Raw genomic sequence first — 19,142 nt, 5'->3', positions numbered from 1 at the left:
ATCGATAGTTATGCCAAGACTCTTTAACACTCAACAAATACCATTTGAGAGATTAATAAGAGACAGAAAAAGGTGTATTCTATTCAAAATGGAGCTGCCACCAATACCAACCTCTAAATTAACATAAATTGAAAAGCATTAATTACTTACAAGTTTCAACCAATTCAAAAGCCATTTATAGCCAAAGTCACAACTGCTCTATCTATTCCAAATTGTATTAACAAGGGTCAATATATATAGGATGCCAAATTGCCAATAAATATTATACTAAAGCAAACTCCGAGTGGCAAAAGGGAACTAAATCAGATTCTTGATGATTGATGTATCAATGTTTCATTAAATGGCTAAAATCTTCCATTTTCTATTCAATCTATAGTAGTGATTACAGACTTCGAAATGCTTATGAGCAAATTTGAGAAAATTGAAGACGAAAAAATATCAAAATAAATAACAAATTGAGTGTGTTTCTGCATTCAAGTAGTTTATTCTAGTCGTGATCAAGATCAAGATCAAGTCTAATATGAATAGGAACAATTTATTCAACGATTAAAAATATATATTCGTGCAGCAGTTTTGTGAGTTAAATAAAATAGCAAGAAAAATTTGACAACAATAATAAAAATGACATACAAAAATTACCAATAATTAAATGAACATTTACTCATTTAGTTAGTTCCTCAAATGGAAATAAAAATTGCACAATGTCATTTTCATAGCTATATCCATCTAAGTGTGTGCTTATAGCTTGATATCTTTTCAGCACAATCATTAATTTTCTCAAAGTTCTTGAAGATCTCAACTAACTACACAAGCATCTTTCATAAAACATGGATTTAATTAAAATAGTAGCAATGTAAGCAACATTATTTGAATTTAAAATATAACATGAAACAAAACACAGTTCTGAATAGATTAATTCCTGTAAATACAACACTATAGAAATACACAACTGTAACATGCAATAAACAGTAGTCAACAATTTATGATAGTGAGTTCAATAATCTTGTGCAAATAAATTAGCAACCAAACCATTTACAATAATCCTGAATAGTTAATCTCATAACCATTAAACCAATGAAAAGAAATAAGTTGATGCATAGAGGACATGAAAGACAATCAAGTTACTTAATTATAATCAATTAATAAAGGCCACAGAAATATCTAAATATTACTTTCAAGTTCTGTGGTTTTTTTTTTTTTTTTAAAAAGCAATGTTCAATTGCTCTACATATTTTTATTTTCTTCTTCCCTATAATTAAAACTGGCATCCTGCTACTCTTGTAGCTAATCATACCATTACAAGACCTTTTTCCTATGAGTAGCAAGAATATATGAATGTCAACATTGTAAAGATATACAATTTGAGAGTACAAAGAAAAATAAAATTATTTCTTAAATATATGGACCATTTCATAGAACAAGTAGGATGGCCAAAATAACTAGAGAAAAATGAAAGATATACAAAAGATTCACTTGAATAGAGCACATATAAAGGAAATCTATGACAGTTTGGCTCAAAATGTTGCCACCCCCAAAGAAGAAAAATTATTTCCCATTTATGATGTTTCATAAATTATTTCATAGAAAAAATCTTTTTACATACTCGCTATTGCATGCTACCTCTGAAAACGAAAGATGAAACCCATTATTTGCACTCTAAAATAGGATACCACCTTCTAATTGTGTCAACCATTTTCAACAACTCACACAACAACTGGCTTCTTTCCAACTCAATTACAATTTTATTCAATCATTTCTGAGCTCTGCATATGCAGCAACTTCTATGATGCAAATGAGTGACAGTGACCGGCACCACTACTTAGAGCTATTTGCAAGGTTATGCCAACCAACTTGGAAAGAAATAATTCTTACACACTAGGACTTTGGAAATGAGATGAAAAGGACAGATTTCTAGATATTAAATCACAAACCTAATATGATCTAAAAGACTAAAACCATCTTTGAAAACAAATGTGAAAACAAATGTTTAATATACCACATATATGCCCTAGCAAAAACAAAGGAAAAAAGAAAAGAAATTTGAACATTGAAAGATTTGTCCATTAATAATTCTATGACAGGCACAAACATGGAAAAAAACATGTAAGACGAAACTTACAAGCTTCTCATTGTCTGCAATCCCTCATTGTCTCATGTGATTATTTGGAGGGAAGGAAACACTGAAATACCAATTTTAGACCTGATATATATTACTCCTTAGATCCTTATCTAGATGAAGGCCACAAGACAATATTCTTTTTCAAAATTTACCTGAACTTCATGTGTTGTGCCCTCCCCAATTGCACTTTCTTAGTAAACCCTTAATATTAAAAATAAAAAAATTTAAAAAACCACCTTGTGTTTGTAAACTGTACAAAGCCCATCTAATGCTTTATAGAGTAGTTATACATTATAATGACACAACCATTGCATGGCTAGAGAGAATGTGTGTGTGTGACCCCTCTATAAAGTCCAACTATTAAGGCAAAACCCAAGAGATATCAGAGCCCTTTAATGTTTCTATAAAATAATTCCTTAAATTACCGAAAATTCCAACAAGAGCAAGTAAAAAAGGATTTTTTTTTTTTTTTTTTTTTGGTTTTTTTTTGGGGGGGGGGGGGGGGGGGGGGGGGGTGGTGTCAACAAACCATGCATGTTTCTTAAAGGGATCACCAGGTAAAATACTTTTTCTGCCTATTCAAAAATATAAAAAGGCTATGAACAACAAAAAAAAGTTGTGTGCAATTAAAAAGCTATGAAATTAATGAATATAAAAAAATAAATTACAAAATGAGCATTAATATTTAGAAAAATTCAAGCCAATTAAGTAGCTGTACCCAAAATGGGATTTCATCTTTCACGGCAGGTTGATCTTACATAAGCCCATATGCATATGGTAAAGATCAAATTACACCAAAGTAACATTTTGACAATGTTACACCACTTAAATTGAATTGATATTTTTCAAATCCCTCTTAAGATCTTTAATTACACCTATAGTAACATTTTGATTTTGTTAATGTTACACCACTTAAATATTTTTCTAATGAATTTCCATTTTTCAAATCCCACTATTGGATTACAAGTTTAACATGTACACCAAAATTATGTGGTAATCAAATAGTATTTACTACCTAATATATAACCTTTTTTATAAGTTTAAAATAATATTAGAGAGAGAGAGAGAGAGAGAGAGAGAGCTTGGTTAGTTAGCATATATAAACTTATATTTTGTGTATAATTTTTTTTTTAAGTTATAGATGAAATAGTTATTAGTAGTTTAATCATCTTGAAATTTAGTAATATTTTGCAAGCATAAGTGTATATAAGAAAACAATGTAATCCAATGATGGATTTTTTTTTTTTTTTTTTTTTGAAAAATAACATACAATAAAAAGTAATTTAACATTAACAAAGCTTACACTAGGTATAACATGAACTTAACACACACACACACACATTCTTAATTGCCATGCCATATAGGCATTATAGATATAAAGTTATACGGATTCTATATTTTGAATTTGTATATTCACACAAACATTCTTAATTTCCATATAGGTTCTATAGACCTAGAGTTATATTAAGTATTCTATATTTTGAATTAGTGTACATAAGAGATCGAAACCACCTGCTACCCAGATGCCCAATAACATGTATACAGACCAAAGAAACCTGCTGCAGTTGGGAAATTGCATGACAACGAGAACGAGCACGCATGTACACAGTCATGACCGTTTCATGAATGCTTACAAGCGTGCTCTCTCTCGTTGTCAATCAATTATATGTCAAAGCTTGAGGAATTCTGCAAAAGATAAGAGAGAACATATAATAGCAATGCATCACTAAATCCAACTACTATGGCATTTTTACCAAGAAAATAAGGGGCAGCAGAAGATATCTACTCTTAAAACAAATAGACATATATGTTCCATGTAATCTGACTAAGTTATACTTAGCTGAAAGCCTTTAGCTTGTAAAGCATCTCTACGAATTTCTAACTTGACATTAACTCCATGTCAAATTTCATCAACTAAAACTATATCATCCCCAAAAGGCATACACCAAAAGACTTCATATTGAATTCATCCAATGAGATAACTAGTTTAAGCTATATCAAACATAAAACTTAATTAATTCCGTGGTCTTAATCAATTTAATTTACTCTAAAGAAACTTGTTTCTATTTTAAAACCCACCACAAAAACCCTCATAGGTACTCTATCATACGCTTCCTCTAGGTCAATAAAACCCATATAAAGATCTTCACAGACTTCTCTACATTTTCTACATTTTTCCATTAGACATATAATAACATAACCTCTATGATAGATCACCTTAGAATAAAATCAAAGTAAATCTCCAATATTGTTATTCTCCCAAAAGTTCATAGTGACTCATAAGCTTAATTGCACATTAATTTGTACAATTTTGAATATATTCCTTATTATTGTACATGGATGTTTGAGTCTTTTTCACCACTCACTAGACAGTTTGTTATCACTTAAAGATCTTTTCATCTCATGACCCAAACACTTCCAAACAAAATTGGTTAATTCATCAGGTCCACAATTCTTATAGGATTCATCATCCTCAATGCGTCATTTACCCGATCATCCTAATTCTTCAAACAAACCTATGATTTCTATCCTCGGTTGGGTGAAACTTGGTGTTCTCTAATCTTTTGTGTGGCTTCCATTAAATAATATATCAAAATAACTTTCCCATCTCTCTTTAATGCATTGAACACATGCAAGTCACTTGCTTTCATTCCATTGTCTTAACAAGTCTATATTCTTTTCTACATCTTTCATCACTGACCTGCTTTATAATCCATAATAAGCCTAAAATCTAGCCTTTTTGACAGCTTTCTTTGCTTCTTTGCCACTTTATAATATTCACAAGCAGGGCACTATCTAGGTAGGTCTCTCTTTCTCATCTAACTACTACTTAAGCCACCTCATTCCACTAGCAAGTCTCCTTAATCAGTTGGCTACATCTTTTTGATTTTCCAAGTGCTTCTTCAGCCCCCTTTTAATGCTAGTCATTCATTATGCATCTTATCAACACCTTTGTCTAGGCTCCACTTGCCTTCTTTAATTAAAAATCTGTAAACACTTGTTTCTCTCCCTTCAAATCCCACCACCTAAATTCTAAGTTCCTCTATCTAACATCTCCTATTTTCCACATTATACTACGAATGTCTAGTACCACGAATTTGTGTTGTGGTTATTCTCTCTCATAAAATCAACTTATAATCTTTACAATATCTACTATCAACTTTTCAAGTAAAGACCAAATCTATTTGACCGACATATTTTTCCACTTCTAATAGTAATTAAGCGTGCGAATCTCTCTTCTTCACCATTTTAAGAGATTTCCTTAGCGAAACTAAAATTTATTGGAGTCTAGCACAATTTTTCTTTCTTTGTTTAGAAAATTGGGAGTCTAGCTAGCTATTAACATGGAAGCTACAACAACATGAAAAAGTGTCAGTAATATTTTTTAAACGTTATTATACTTTATTAAATTTTGGGTGTTCTAAATTGAAGTTTAAAGCAATGGTCATTTAAAGGTCCGTTTGGATAGAACTTATTTTCTTGAAAACTAAAAACACTGTAGCAAAATAATTTTTAAATGTGTGAATAGTGCCGTGTGACCCATTTTTAATAAAATTTTTGACGAAAAAAAAGGTTTGTGGATCTCGTGAACAGTGCACAGGACCCACTGGAAGTACTGAAACACGCATCTCCCAAAAAAAAAAAAAAAAAGTGAAACGCTGGACACTGGCTTTATAAGCTATATCCAAACGTACAATAAGTGTTCCTTTCCACCTAGTAAACCACTAACACCCTAAGCCTACAAAATTTACAACCTATAGCAGTTAACTGACTCTTTTAACCCAGCCAAAGTATAGCTTTCTTTGTCATCAACTTATTCCCTCAAGTCCCCAGCTACTCTTTCAAGTTTCAACCTATTCAAACCTTATCCAATTTACAAAATCCAAGAATCTCAATATATCCCTAAACTTATTCATATCCTACCTTTCAAGGTTTTCTTTTCTCTTCCCAGAATTGGCTTTTGCTGTTTCTTCCCTTTGTTCCACTTTGATAACACTTCCCTTCAACTAATGAAATATTTACTTTCATACATCAAGAATGGATTATTTCTAAGCCTGATGTTCTAACTATGTTATATAATGCCAAACTCAAGTAAAAATCAACTTATTTTAAGATTCAACTTCAAAGATTAAAGATTGAAATTCTTGCTTAGAGGGTCATAGTCGGAACACTTCTTACTCTAGACTTTATCCCACGCTAGTATTCCATTCTCAACAACAACAAGATCCTTCTAACACTAAGCCACAAGCATGTACAAAGAAGTATCACACGCAATTAAACCCTTAAATCTTAACCATAACCCTTGAAACTCCAAACTAGGAGTACATTTTGAACACTAAATAACCAAAACTACCAAAAAAAGAAACAACCAAAATAGACTAAGAATCCATCTTAACCGAATACAAGGCCCTAACTAAAGTAAATCATCATAAAAAAAAATTAATAAAAAAACCAACCACCAAATCAGCACCAATTCATTCCATGAACCGCATAATAATCTAAAAAACAAGCTAAAAAATTATACCCATATTGCAAAAAAGATTATACTTACCAACTCTTCAAAAATCTATAGATTTGCCATACAAAAAATAAAGGATTCACTTAAGTAAAAATAAAAATAAAAAATAAAAAATCAGTAACGCCCAAAGAGATCTTACAGTTTGTCTTTAATTTGTTGTGAAGAGAGAGATCAACAGACAAATCAAAGCAATTTTTTTTTTTTTTAAATCTGACCTTTTCAAGGTAAGATTTCTGGGCTAATTATCCATTGAGAAATGCAAATAGCTTCTTTAATACAAACCAAAACCCCCCACACCATTTTATATGGCTTCCTTGTGCTTTAACTCCAACATTTTTCGAAACACTGATAAAAACAAAAAAAACAAAAACAAAAACCCAAACAAACTAACAAAACAACTACAAGAAATCCAAGAAAAGAAAACCCTTTAAAGGAAATAAAGTCACAAAGACAAGGTATGATAAAACAATAGAACTAATATGAAAAATCCAAAGCATAAAACGCAAAGTAATGAAACCAGGGAAAAAAAAAACAATTTTGAGACATAAACAAAGATTCAAATAGCATTAGAAGAACATTAGCAAAATAAACAAGCTTTACTTGTAAGTGTATAACATATCCAAGACCATACCAGATCTAGAACCGAATCCTCAGACGAAGTATAAAGTCAACAGTCAACCCCAAGAGAAAATAAAGGAGATTTGAAGAAGATAGAATTGTAGAAGAGTAGAAAAGGGCACCCACTACTTTGTTTTTTATGGGAAGAAGAAGAAAATGCTTTCTGGTTTCTAGAGAGAGAGAGAGAGAGAGAGAGAAAGAGAGAAAAGTGAATGCAAGGGCCAATGAAGTTTTTACTGAATTGTTTGGGACCAAAAGTACAATAATGGTAGTCCTTTGGAAATCTATACAGTGGTATTATTATACTTATCTACACACTCTACGAGGACAGATCCACGTTAAAAATGACCCACAAAAATTATGTTTAAAAACTTTCGGAGACTATTGTACCTTAGATTAGGTGTTTTACATATTTTTTTTTCCAATAAAATGCGTCATCTACACAGAAAAAAAAAAAAAAACAAAACAAAAAAAAAAAAAAAAAAAAAAGTTATACTACGTATTGATCATTGTTGTTATTATTATTATTTTTTTTTAGAGATAATACTTTTAATATTGACAATAATTAATTGCTATGTAATCAGGGAAATGAACCTCAAATCTTATTGTTTCTCAAAAAAAAAAAAAAAAAACCTCAAATCTTATTATTTTATTTATAAGAAATTGAAAATTTTCATTTAAATAAGAATAAAAAAAAACATTTCTTAAGCAATTATATATGCTTGATAATACATGAAGTTTCCTTTACCTAAGTGACAAAATCATTCTTCTTAAAAAAATAAAGTGACCATCATAAATGTCACTAACATATTAGGCAGCTGCTTTTTATATATATATATAACATGAGCTGCTTTGTTTCCATTGTGGCAAATATGGATATCGGAATACTTTAGAATTACTAGAGTTGTATATTTCTAAAATCTAAAGATGTTGTGTGAAGTACTTAGAGGAGAGTTTGTGTGATTGAGCAGGGAGTTAATAACACCTTAAAGTGCAAAACATTTTAATTTAAAACAAATTTTCAACTATTGCGTACCATTTACGTGATAATCACTTTATAAGTACAAGTTTTTATAAAATGGATGAGACAATGGTCAGAGTTCAGGTTTTCAAGATAGAATTTTACACACATATACATTTAAATTAGACTAAAGTATAATCTTTATCTCAAATAAATAAATAAATAATATAAATGATAAAATATTATTTTGGACCATAATAGTAATTTGATCGGTCAAGTTTAAGTTTCTATCAGTCGAAAGACTCGAAACTGTAAAATCTTGAACAGATTGAAAAGTCAAATTCCTATTTTTACATATTGAATTCCAGAAGCTCGAGCACTTGTTTAGACATTCCTATTGACTCTAAAGATTATAACAAAAACAAATTTATGTTCACCTGTTTGCCAACACAGATCTAGAGATTTAAATCCTACTACCCATAGTAATGTTTGACTCTTAACAGACAAAATTTGCCGGATAAATTAGGTTGCCTTTGAAAAAAAACCTAAAAGAAACAATAATAATAACCCTTTTTTTTTTTTTGAGACGGACAATAATAATAACCTTATTATAATATAAATATATTAAATTCATAAATAAATAAATAAAAAGAAAATGCATGCAGATCAAACCACGTGGGATTTGGTTCATTCACTCTAAAGTGAGTAGTCTGGCCTTTATTGCCATGATCACGCTCACCTAGCATTGCTGGGTGCACCCAGACCTTTTGTAATTTTTGACTGTTGATCTTTCTAAGGCCCTTTTGTACTCTTTTTTTTTTTTTTTTTTTTTTGGTAAAAGCCCTTTTGTACTCTTTTGTTTGAACCATCTAACTTTGACGTATATATTTTTTTGAATGTTACCCTTTTCACCGCTAGCTATTCTCCCGCGGCTAAGATCTTGAAGAAGCGCAAGGAGTATCTCAACCTTCCCCTATTCCGATTTTTTTGCCCTCACAAAAATATATTGGGTAAATTACAAATTATACTCTTAAAGTTTGAGGGTATTTAGATTTTATATCTTGATATTTCAAAATTTGAATTTTACCTTTAGAGGTGTTTAGATTTAACACTCCTAAATTCTGAAACTTTAGAGTGTAAAATACTCCCAAACTTTATGGAATAAAATCTAAATACTCTTAAAATTTAAGAAATAAAATCCAAATTCTGAAATATTAGAGTGTAAAATCAAAATATCCCCAAATTTTAGGTGGTAAAATCTAAATTCTAAAACTTCTAGATGTAAAATCCAAACACTTCCAAACTTTAGGGATGTAATTTGAAATTTACCCAAATATATATTTTTAAGGGTTTTGTGCAATCCCCCACAAGGTTGTCACTAAAAGTTATTTTTCTTGTAATTTATGCATTAAAATATTTTCACATGCTTAAGCATCATCCATTATCACATAATACATATTGAAAGACTCTCTTATTATCCTATGTTAATTCATTTTTAAATCATCACTTGTTTTTGCATTTCAAGATTTTTGCATCTAATTCTAACTTAAAGTATATGTTAACTTAATTTAGAATCTAATTTCAATATTCTTCGTATTATGTTTCATCCATTTAATTTCTTATTTTTTAATAATTCGATAGTTACAACGAGCAAAGAGGATTTGAACCCTATATATATGTCTCGAAAATTTCAAGAAGTGCATAATAATTGAGCTACAACACTGTTCGCATGTGATGTGTAGTATATGTCACTGTTCCATTGTTTTGGTTGTTTCTTTTTGTAGTTCATAGTAATATTATATTTAATTTATGATTTGGATGAGTAAATTAACTATATTGACCAATAAATAATGGCGGAGTAGGGACCGTGGGGACAATTTCCTCTTGTCCCAAGAAAATTTCCTTCGTATTTTATTTTTTATATTTTTTAATTTATTTTTATATGTTTATTTTATATACAAAGTTTCATCGGAAAAAATTATAAAGAATATATTTCCTATCTTATCATCGTTCTTTTAAGTTTTGAAAGTTAAACAAGGATAGGCACCAAAAAAAAAAAAAAAAATTCAAAAATCAAAAGGAAAATAAAGAAGCAAAAGTTTTAACCAAAGAAAAGAAAGTATACTGTTACATTTTATGATTTAAAAAGTGTTAAGAGCTTAAATTCTTCTTTAAAAAAAAAAAGCTTTAATTCATTATATTATTTTGTTAATTTTCATAATGAATATATAATTAATAAAATTTGAAATTAATTGTATCATAAAACCATAATTTTGATATTATTTTTAAATTAACCTCAAAAGGTTCAAACAAACAAATGGTTACTCTATGCATGTCTATGGTTTAAAACTGACACCTCAAGCCATTTCCCTTCCCCCGGACTCCTAAGCACTTTGTAAATAGAGATATGCTAATTTAGCTACAAAACTCTTGGTTTAAAATTGTTTTTAAAATACGACGACTCCAAAGTTCAGGGGATGCCAAGGCATTTTACCCCTCATAATTATTAAAAATCATAGCCTTAACTTATAAGTGGAATATTATTATGAAAAATATAAACACCATGCATTTGTATATTATAAAATTCTAAACAAATAAGCATAATATAATTGATATGTTATCTTTTAATGAGTTTAATAATATAAAAATACTACTCAATATTTACATGAGTGACATTTTATTGTCCAAATTGATCTGAAGTTTTTATAAAGCGAGCACAACATACACGTTTGTCAGTTATATATTTTTTCCATTTTGAAGTCAAATCTTGCCTAATGGCTATTGCTATTAGGGCAGTTGACCAACATCGTCCCAATTTATAACTTAGTATCCCAAATCTAGTTCTTTTGGATTAATAGTTTTTTTTGCCATAGACTTACATTTCGCTTGGAAAGTAATAAGAACTAAAACAGTCAACTCAAAAGAATTGATAACAAAACGATAAATTATGTAATTTTAACCCAAAACATACAAATACACATTTATAAATTAAAATATTATCGGTGGAAAATTGTTGAAAAGTAAAGATATTTCCTATATTTGTGATCCAAAAATGAAAAAAAGGTTACAATTAAATTTTTTTTTAAAAGGCTTGTTATACATAATGAAATATCAAGAAATTTAATTAGGTTTTGTTAGAAAATTGTTATAATCGCCTATGCATTGAAAGAGTTTGTGTTGGCTTGTGTAAGCACAAATGTTAAGATTTAAAATAAAACAAGTAAATTAATACACAAATTGATATTAGTAAAACAGTGAATACAATGTTCGTCCAATTTCGTTAAAAATTTGTTAATTATAAATATAATTTTCTAAATTGGAAATAGTTTAGAAAATTAATATAAAATTTTTATGTGAGATTATCTTTCAATTTTTTTTTCATTAATTAAATACTTAACAGAGATTTTTTAAATATAATAGCATTGAAAACTGAGGTGGTATTATGAGTAACCATTACATGAAACAACTCTTACATGAGGCCAAGTCCATTCCACTTAGACCGTGACTGGTAATCCATATAACATTGAAAGTCATAAATCATTCCCATGTTAGGGAATCAAATAATAGCACATCTATGATCCACCAGTACCATTGTTGCTGTCAAAGCAAATTATCGATAGTTATGCCAAAACTAGCATTTCAACAAATACCACTTGAGAGATTAGAAAAGGTGTATTCCATTCAAAATGGAGCTGCCACCAACATAAACAAAAAGGCATTAGTTTCAAGTTTCAAACAATTCAAAAGCCATTTATAGATTCTACTAAATTGTATTAACAAGGGTCAAATATTTATAGGATGCCAAATTGCCAATAAATATTCTACTAAAGCGAACTCTGAGTGGCAGAAGGGAACGAAATCAGATTCTTGAAGATTGATGTATCAATGTTTCATTAAATGAAAAAAAAAAAAAAAAAAAAAAAAACTTCCATTTTCTATTTAATTTATAGTAGTAATTACTGACCTGGAAATGCTTATGAGAAAATTGAAGACAAAAAAAATCATAATAAATGACAAAATGAGTGTGTTTCTGCATTCAAGTAGTTTATTCTAGTCGTGGTCAAGATCAAGTCTAATATGAATAGGAACTGTAGGGACACAAAATCTTCAGCGGCCCATCAACGTTGTTGGGCTCGCGCAAGGAAAATCCCTCACAATGATATTTGTAGAGAGTGGGCTTAACAAAAGGCCAGCGTTGGGTCGAGGGGCGGCATCTCGGGCCGGACTACAGGCATACCGACATGAGGAAGAGCTTCGGGCTGGATATTCAGGCCCTTCAATCTTGTATCTAGGAGGATTTGGCTCCTCGGATATGATCCGAGGCGTGAGGGCGCTGTTCCCGGTCACCCATCGGTGGGATTTTAGGTGATGTCCGGCGTGTCTTATCCAGACCCTCACTTTCATCAAGTCTTTCTCCAGAAGCCAGATGGGAGTCCCCTCTTTGGTCACATAACATTCTCTTTTATACTAGCCTACGTTAGTTGTCCTTCGTCCACGTGTAGGGTCGATCTTTCCGGGACAGATATCTGTCCCATCAGTCTAGTCCCAAATTTGCTATAGATGATCCATAAAGCCTAAGATCCCGGCTTTATTAGGGGCAGTGTTATGTCAAGGAAGGGTATTAAGGACTATTTCCATGAGATATTTTCTGACCTCTCAAGCTCGCCTGTATCCCATTTTCGTCAGTGGGGTCCTGGGCTTTCCGAGGACGGAGTGGTCCTCGGACGTGTCTTTAGGCCATATCGAGCTCACTACTTTCGGGCTTGGGACCTGGCCTCCTTTAGTTTGGGGGCCTGTGGATTCCCTATAAGTGAGCGAGCCGGGCCCGTAGATTCTTGGGCCCCCACAATAGCCCCTCGAAACCCTGCTGTCCAACGTCCTGGTTGGAGAGGTGGGTTTCGGTAATTCTGAGCCTTAACTGCGGCTCATTTAATTTCGGCCCTTGATCAACGTTGGTGACTCTTCACCTCCCCGAGGAATGCGCCGGTCTACGAGTCGTTTTTCCTAGATTTACGTACGCTGCCGTTATGCCGCGTGGTTATCCGCAACGTGCCTTTAATCCCTTGCCATTTACGAGACCTTCCAGATGTAACGGTTACTGATGGTGTGGGAGAACGAAGCGACGCGTCGTACTCTGGATTTCCTTGAGGGTCCGAATGTGTCACATACCCTCTTCTTCGTCCTCTATATAAAGAGAGAAAACAGGGGGTGACCTTTTCATATCAGAATCTCTCACGTTCTTCCCAGAGTCCATTTCCTCCTTCTGGTTGCTCCCTCTTCTATAATACTTATTTCTCAGTAATCCACCATGAACAAATCCTTCTTTTCCCAGAAACGCCATATCCCAACAAAACTCGAGATGGCTCGGTCTGGGCAAGGATGGCGGAGGCTTAAGACTGGCTTCCCTATTCTTTTAGCCAAAATCCGAAGCAGGGACTCGTCACACCCCAGTTCTGGTGTGACTGAGTCGAAAACTTCCCTTGTCATCTCCATCTGCTCTCTCACGAGCATACCTAATAAGGCTCCCCTTCTCCCTCTTTTGCTCCTTTTATTTTCTTTTCATTGCTTCACTCTTCTTCTCCTCCTTCCCGCTCATATCCTCCATTTTCTTTTGCCCTTGCATTCTTCAGTAACAAGAGCTTGCTGAAGTGCTTCCATGTGTTCCAATTCTTCTTCCTTCTCCTTCATTATTTTTGTATAAGGATCTTCCCCTGATAGGAGCAGTACCGAGGCATAGATTTCAGAAAGACTTTGAAGACGAATGCAGAAGGCACCTGATGGTTTACTTATTTGTATTACGGATATTGTTACTGTTTTAACAGTAAAAATTTTTTTATATAGGCTTGTTTGAGCCCTTCTTTGTACGTTGTAACAAATTTTCATAGTAATAAAAGTTAGTGTTACTCTATTTCTTATGTCTTATTTGTATATTTTAACAAGTGTGAAAGCGCTGCTCGGCATAATAGTATAGCATTTCAATCTATAATAACTAAGGCCAAAGCAATCCTTGATAAAAAGATGCCACGATAACTTTAAAGAGATTACTATTCATCATAACAATCCAACCAGCGAAGAATGAGACTTATCTTAAAGTTAGCAGTGATGGGTGTTGAATGCTCGATAAAGTGTGAGAGGTATTTTTCCGAGGACATGTTACCCCTCGGATGAATGGCCCCCTTAGGTTGACGATCATTAGGTTGGCCTGCCATCTTCCTGACATGCGAGCCTTAACCTTTTCCAGTGTTTAAACCGAGAAATTTCTTCATTCGGGCAGTCGATTTCCCGCGAAGCCTGAGTCCGAGGACTTTGCAAGACCTGGGTTTTGTCCATGACTTATGCGTTTTATCTTATGTGCTTGATTTTTCCCTTTGGCTTGAGTCCGATACTTGTGTCTTTATCGGTACTTGGTTTTCCCTTTTAGCTTGAGTCCGAGGACCATGCAAGCCTCAGATTCTGTCCGAGACCAATGTCTGCATCTGCACTTGGTTTTCCCTTTTAGCTTGAGTCCGAGGACCATGCAAGCCTTAGGTTCTGTCCGAGACCAATGTCTGCATCAGCACTTGGTTTTCCCTTTTAGCTTGAGTCCGAGGACCATGCAAGCCTTAGGTTCTGTCCGAGACCAATGTCTGCATCAGTACTTGGTTTTCCCTTTTAGCTTGAGTCCGGGGACCATGCAAGCCTTAGGTTCTGTCCGAGACCAATGTCTGCATCAGTACTTGGTTTTCCCTTTTAGCTTGAGTCCGAGGACCATGCAAGCCTTAGGTTCTGTCCAAGACTTTGAGTTCAGATCTTCCCTTTCATTGAGCATTTCCCGAGGTGCCAAACAGGGTGTCCCTAGGCCTTCACGCCAAGAACCCGCGGATCAAGATACATTTCTGCAAACTCTGGCCACGCAGTACTTCTCTGACGCCCCAGGGATCGAGGCGCGCCTTCACGAGGCTTCTTGAGTCTCTAGACTACAGTTGACGTTGGAAGTTGAGCCAAAGCCACTTTGTCTGTAGTGTTCCTTGGGACACCGCGTGAGTTGACTGCCATCATCTTGTCTTTTCAAATAAATAGGAGGGAGAGAGGGTTGCTTTATATATACACCCATCCTTTTATTTTTCTCTCATATCACGCTCCCCATATCCGTAGCTCTCCTTTCTTGGCATAACATGTGGAAAGCGAGGGTTGGGAAGAAAGAACCTTCTCCGCCGCAGAAGCGCCGTGTCCTCATGAGGCTTATAACAGTAAGGTATGGGCACAGGAAGCACAAGTTCAGAAGAGTACTCCATCTCCACCGAGGGGGAACGGCGTCTCTCCCTCTTTTAGTCAAAATCCGAAGCAGGCTCTGTTCATGCCAGCACTTTGGTATGTCAGAAGAAAGATTCTCCGCCATCAGCGCCTCTGCTTAGCAGCAGGCGAATATTTAGAGAAAGCCCCTCAGTTTCCCACTCCCTGCATCTTTCCTTCAACGGTGCCAGGCTCAAGTTGGGTTTCTTTGGCTGCCTGAGTTATGGGCATGTAGGAGCGCGGGGGAAGAATAAGGTCTCGGAGCTGTAGCCAACCTTTCCTCCGACATACCTCCTCGGCTTTCTCCAGCTTTCTTGTATTTTTCTTTTTCTTGCTTCTGTAGTAAGCTTTGACGTAGGCTGATTCCAGCTTTTCATTGTACTCTGTACTATTTCTTCGTTGTAATAAAAATGGAAATTGACTTACATGTTTTAAGCGTTGATCTATTGGGCAATACCACTTTGTGAACGAATGTGCTCTATGTATGCGTTGTTTTGAAAATATTTGTAACAAAGCTATTTTGAAGTATAATCTAACCAACTCTCATCTACCAGCACTATCAGGTATTACATCGATAATTTGTAATAAATCGAACTTAGGAAACTGACCGAGATATCAGTTGTGTATTCTGTGATGAGCGCATGAATATCGTCCAAGGCTGATGATTTCTAAGCAATCCATCTGAGCAATTGACTGGGACATAGGGGACTCCGATGACGCTTTCTTGTATTCGGTTTCCCCATAGGCTTCGGTCCGAGGACCATGCAAGGCCTTGGTTCTGTCCATTACTTTTAAGATGTCCTCTTTGTACTTGGTTTCCCCACAGGCTTGGGTCCGAGGACCATGCAAGGCCTTGGTTCTGTCCATTACTTTTAAGATGTCCTCTTTGTACTTGGTTTCCCCACAGGCTTGGGTCCGAGGACCATGCAAGGCCTTGGTTCTGTCCATTACTTATAAGAGTTCTTCGTTGTACTTGGTTTCCCCACAGGCTTGGGTCCGAGGACCATGCAAGGCCTTGGTTCTGTCCATTACTTATAAGATGTCCTCTTTGTACTTGGTTTCCCCACAGGCTTGGGTCCGAGGACCATGCAAGGCCTTGGTTCTGTCCATTACTTATAAGAGTTCTTCGTTGTACTTGGTTTCCCCACAGGCTTGGGTCCGAGGACCATGCAAGGCCTTGGTTCTGTCCATTACTTATAAGATGTCCTCTTTGTACTTGGTTTCCCCACAGGCTTGGGTCCGAGGACCATGCAAGGCCTTGGTTCTGTCCATTACTTATAAGAGTTCTTCGTTGTACTTGGTTTCCCCACAGGCTTGGGTCCGAGGACCATGCAAGGCCTTGGTTCTGTCCATTACTTATAAGATGTCCTCTTTGTACTTGGTTTCCCCACAGGCTTGGGTCCGAGGACCATGCAAGGCCTTGGTTCTGTCCATTACTTATAAGAGTTCTTCGTTGTACTTGGTTTCCCCACAGGCTTGGGTCCGAGGACCATGCAAGGCCTTGGTTCTGTCCATTACTTATAAGATGTCCTCTTTGTACTTGGTTTCCCCACAGGCTTGGGTCCGAGGACCATGCAAGGCCTTGGTTCTGTCCATTACTTGTAAGAGTTCTTCGTTGTACTTGGTTTCCCCACAGGCTTGGGTCCGAGGACCATGCAAGGCCTTGGTTCTGTCCATTACTTTTAAGATGTCCTCTTTGTACTTGGTTTCCCCACAGGCTTGGGTCCGAGGACCATGCAAGGCCTTGGTTCTGTCCATTACTTATAAGAGTTCTTCGTTGTACTTGGTTTCCCCACAGGCTTGGGTCCGAGGACCATGCAAGGCCTTGGTTATGTCCATTACTTATAAGATGTCCTCTTTGTACTTGGTTTCCCCACAGGCTTGGGTCCGAGGACCATGCAAGGCCTTGGTTCTGTCCATTACTTGTAAGAGTTCTTCGTTGTACTTGGTTTCCCCACAGGCTTGGGTCCGAGGACCATGCAAGGCCTTGGTTCTGTCCATTACTTATAAGATGTCCTCTTTGTACTTGGTTTCCCCACAGGCTTGGGTCCGAGGACCATGCAAGGCCTTGGTTCTGTCCATTACTTGTAAGAGTTCTTCGTTGTACTTGGTTTCCCCACAGGCTTGGGTCCGAGGACCATGCAAGGCCTTGGTTCTGTCCATTACTTTTAAGATGTCCTCTTTGTACTTGGTTTCCCCACAGGCTTGGGTCCGAGGACCATGCAAGGCCTTGGTTCTGTCCATTACTTATAAGAGTTCTTCTTTGTACTTGGTTTCCCCACAGGCTTGGGTCCGAGGACCATGCAAGGCCTTGGTTCTGTCCATTACTTATAAGATGTCCTCTTTGTACTTGGTTTCCCCACAGGCTTGGGTCCGAGGACCATGCGAGGCCTTGGTTCTGTCCATTACTTATAAGAGTTCTTCGTTGTACTTGGTTTCCCCACAGGCTTGGGTCCGAGGACCATGCAAGGCCTTGGTTCTGTCCATTACTTATAAGATGTCCTCTTTGTACTTGGTTTCCCCACAGGCTTGGGTCCGAGGACCATGCAAGGCCTTGGTTCTGTCCATTACTTTTAAGATGTCCTCTTTGTACTTGGTTTCCCCACAGGCTTGGGTCCGAGGACCATGCAAGGCCTTGGTTCTGTCCATTACTTATAAGAGTTCTTCGTTGTACTTGGTTTCCCCACAGGCTTGGGTCCGAGGACCATGCAAGGCCTTGGTTCTGTCCATTACTTATAAGATGTCCTCTTTGTACTTGGTTTCCCCACAGGCTTGGGTCCGAGGACCATGCAAGGCCTTGGTTCTGTCCATTACTTATAAGAGGTCCTCGTTGTACTTGGTTTCCCCACAGGCTTGGGTCCGAGGACCATGCAAGGCCTTGGTTCTGTCCATTACTTATAAGATGTCCTCTTTGTACTTGGTTTCCCCACAGGCTTGGGTCCGAGGACCATGCAAGGCCTTGGTTCTGTCCATTACTTATAAGAGTTCTTCGTTGTACTTGGTTTCCCCACAGGCTTGGGTCCGAGGACCATGCAAGGCCTTAGTTCTGTCCATTACTTATAAGATGTCCTCTTTGTACTTGGTTTCCCCACAGGCTTGGGTCCGAGGACCATGCAAGGCCTTGGTTCTGTCCATTACTTATAAGAGTTCTTCGTTGTACTTGGTTTCCCCACAGGCTTGGGTCCGAGGACCATGCAAGGCCTTGGTTCTGTCCATTACTTATAAGATGTCCTCTTTGTACTTGGTTTCCCCACAGGCTTGGGTCCGAGGACCATGCAAGGCCTTGGTTCTGTCCATTACTTGTAAGAGTTCTTCGTTGTACTTGGTTTCCCCACAGGCTTGGGTCCGAGGACCATGCAAGGCCTTGGTTCTGTCCATTACTTTTAAGATGTCCTCTTTGTACTTGGTTTCCCCACAGGCTTGGGTCCGAGGACCATGCAAGGCCTTGGTTCTGTCCATTACTTATAAGATGTCCTCTTTGTACTTGGTTTCCCCACAGGCTTGGGTCCGAGGACCATGCAAGGCCTTGGTTCTGTCCATTACTTATAAGAGTTCTTCGTTGTACTTGGTTTCCCCACAGGCTTGGGTCCGAGGACCATGCAAGGCCTTGGTTCTGTCCATTACTTATAAGATGTCCTCTTTGTACTTGGTTT

General features: G+C 36.0%; 1 long non-coding RNA gene across 1 annotated transcript in view; it reads right to left on the bottom strand.

Moving 5' to 3' along the window:
* Positions 1-286: 286 nt before the first annotated feature.
* Positions 287-19,142, bottom strand: part of LOC126698907 (uncharacterized) — a 31,048-nt gene continuing 12,192 nt past the window's right edge. The window contains exon 2 of the long non-coding RNA XR_007646637.1: positions 287-4,820. This is a non-coding gene — a long non-coding RNA (uncharacterized LOC126698907). The remainder of the gene's footprint in view (positions 4,821-19,142) is intronic.

Source organism: Quercus robur, chromosome 9, assembly GCF_932294415.1.
Source record: "Quercus robur chromosome 9, dhQueRobu3.1, whole genome shotgun sequence".
Lineage (NCBI taxonomy): Eukaryota > Viridiplantae > Streptophyta > Magnoliopsida > Fagales > Fagaceae > Quercus > Quercus robur.
This window is presented reverse-complemented; position numbering and strand designations above follow the sequence as displayed.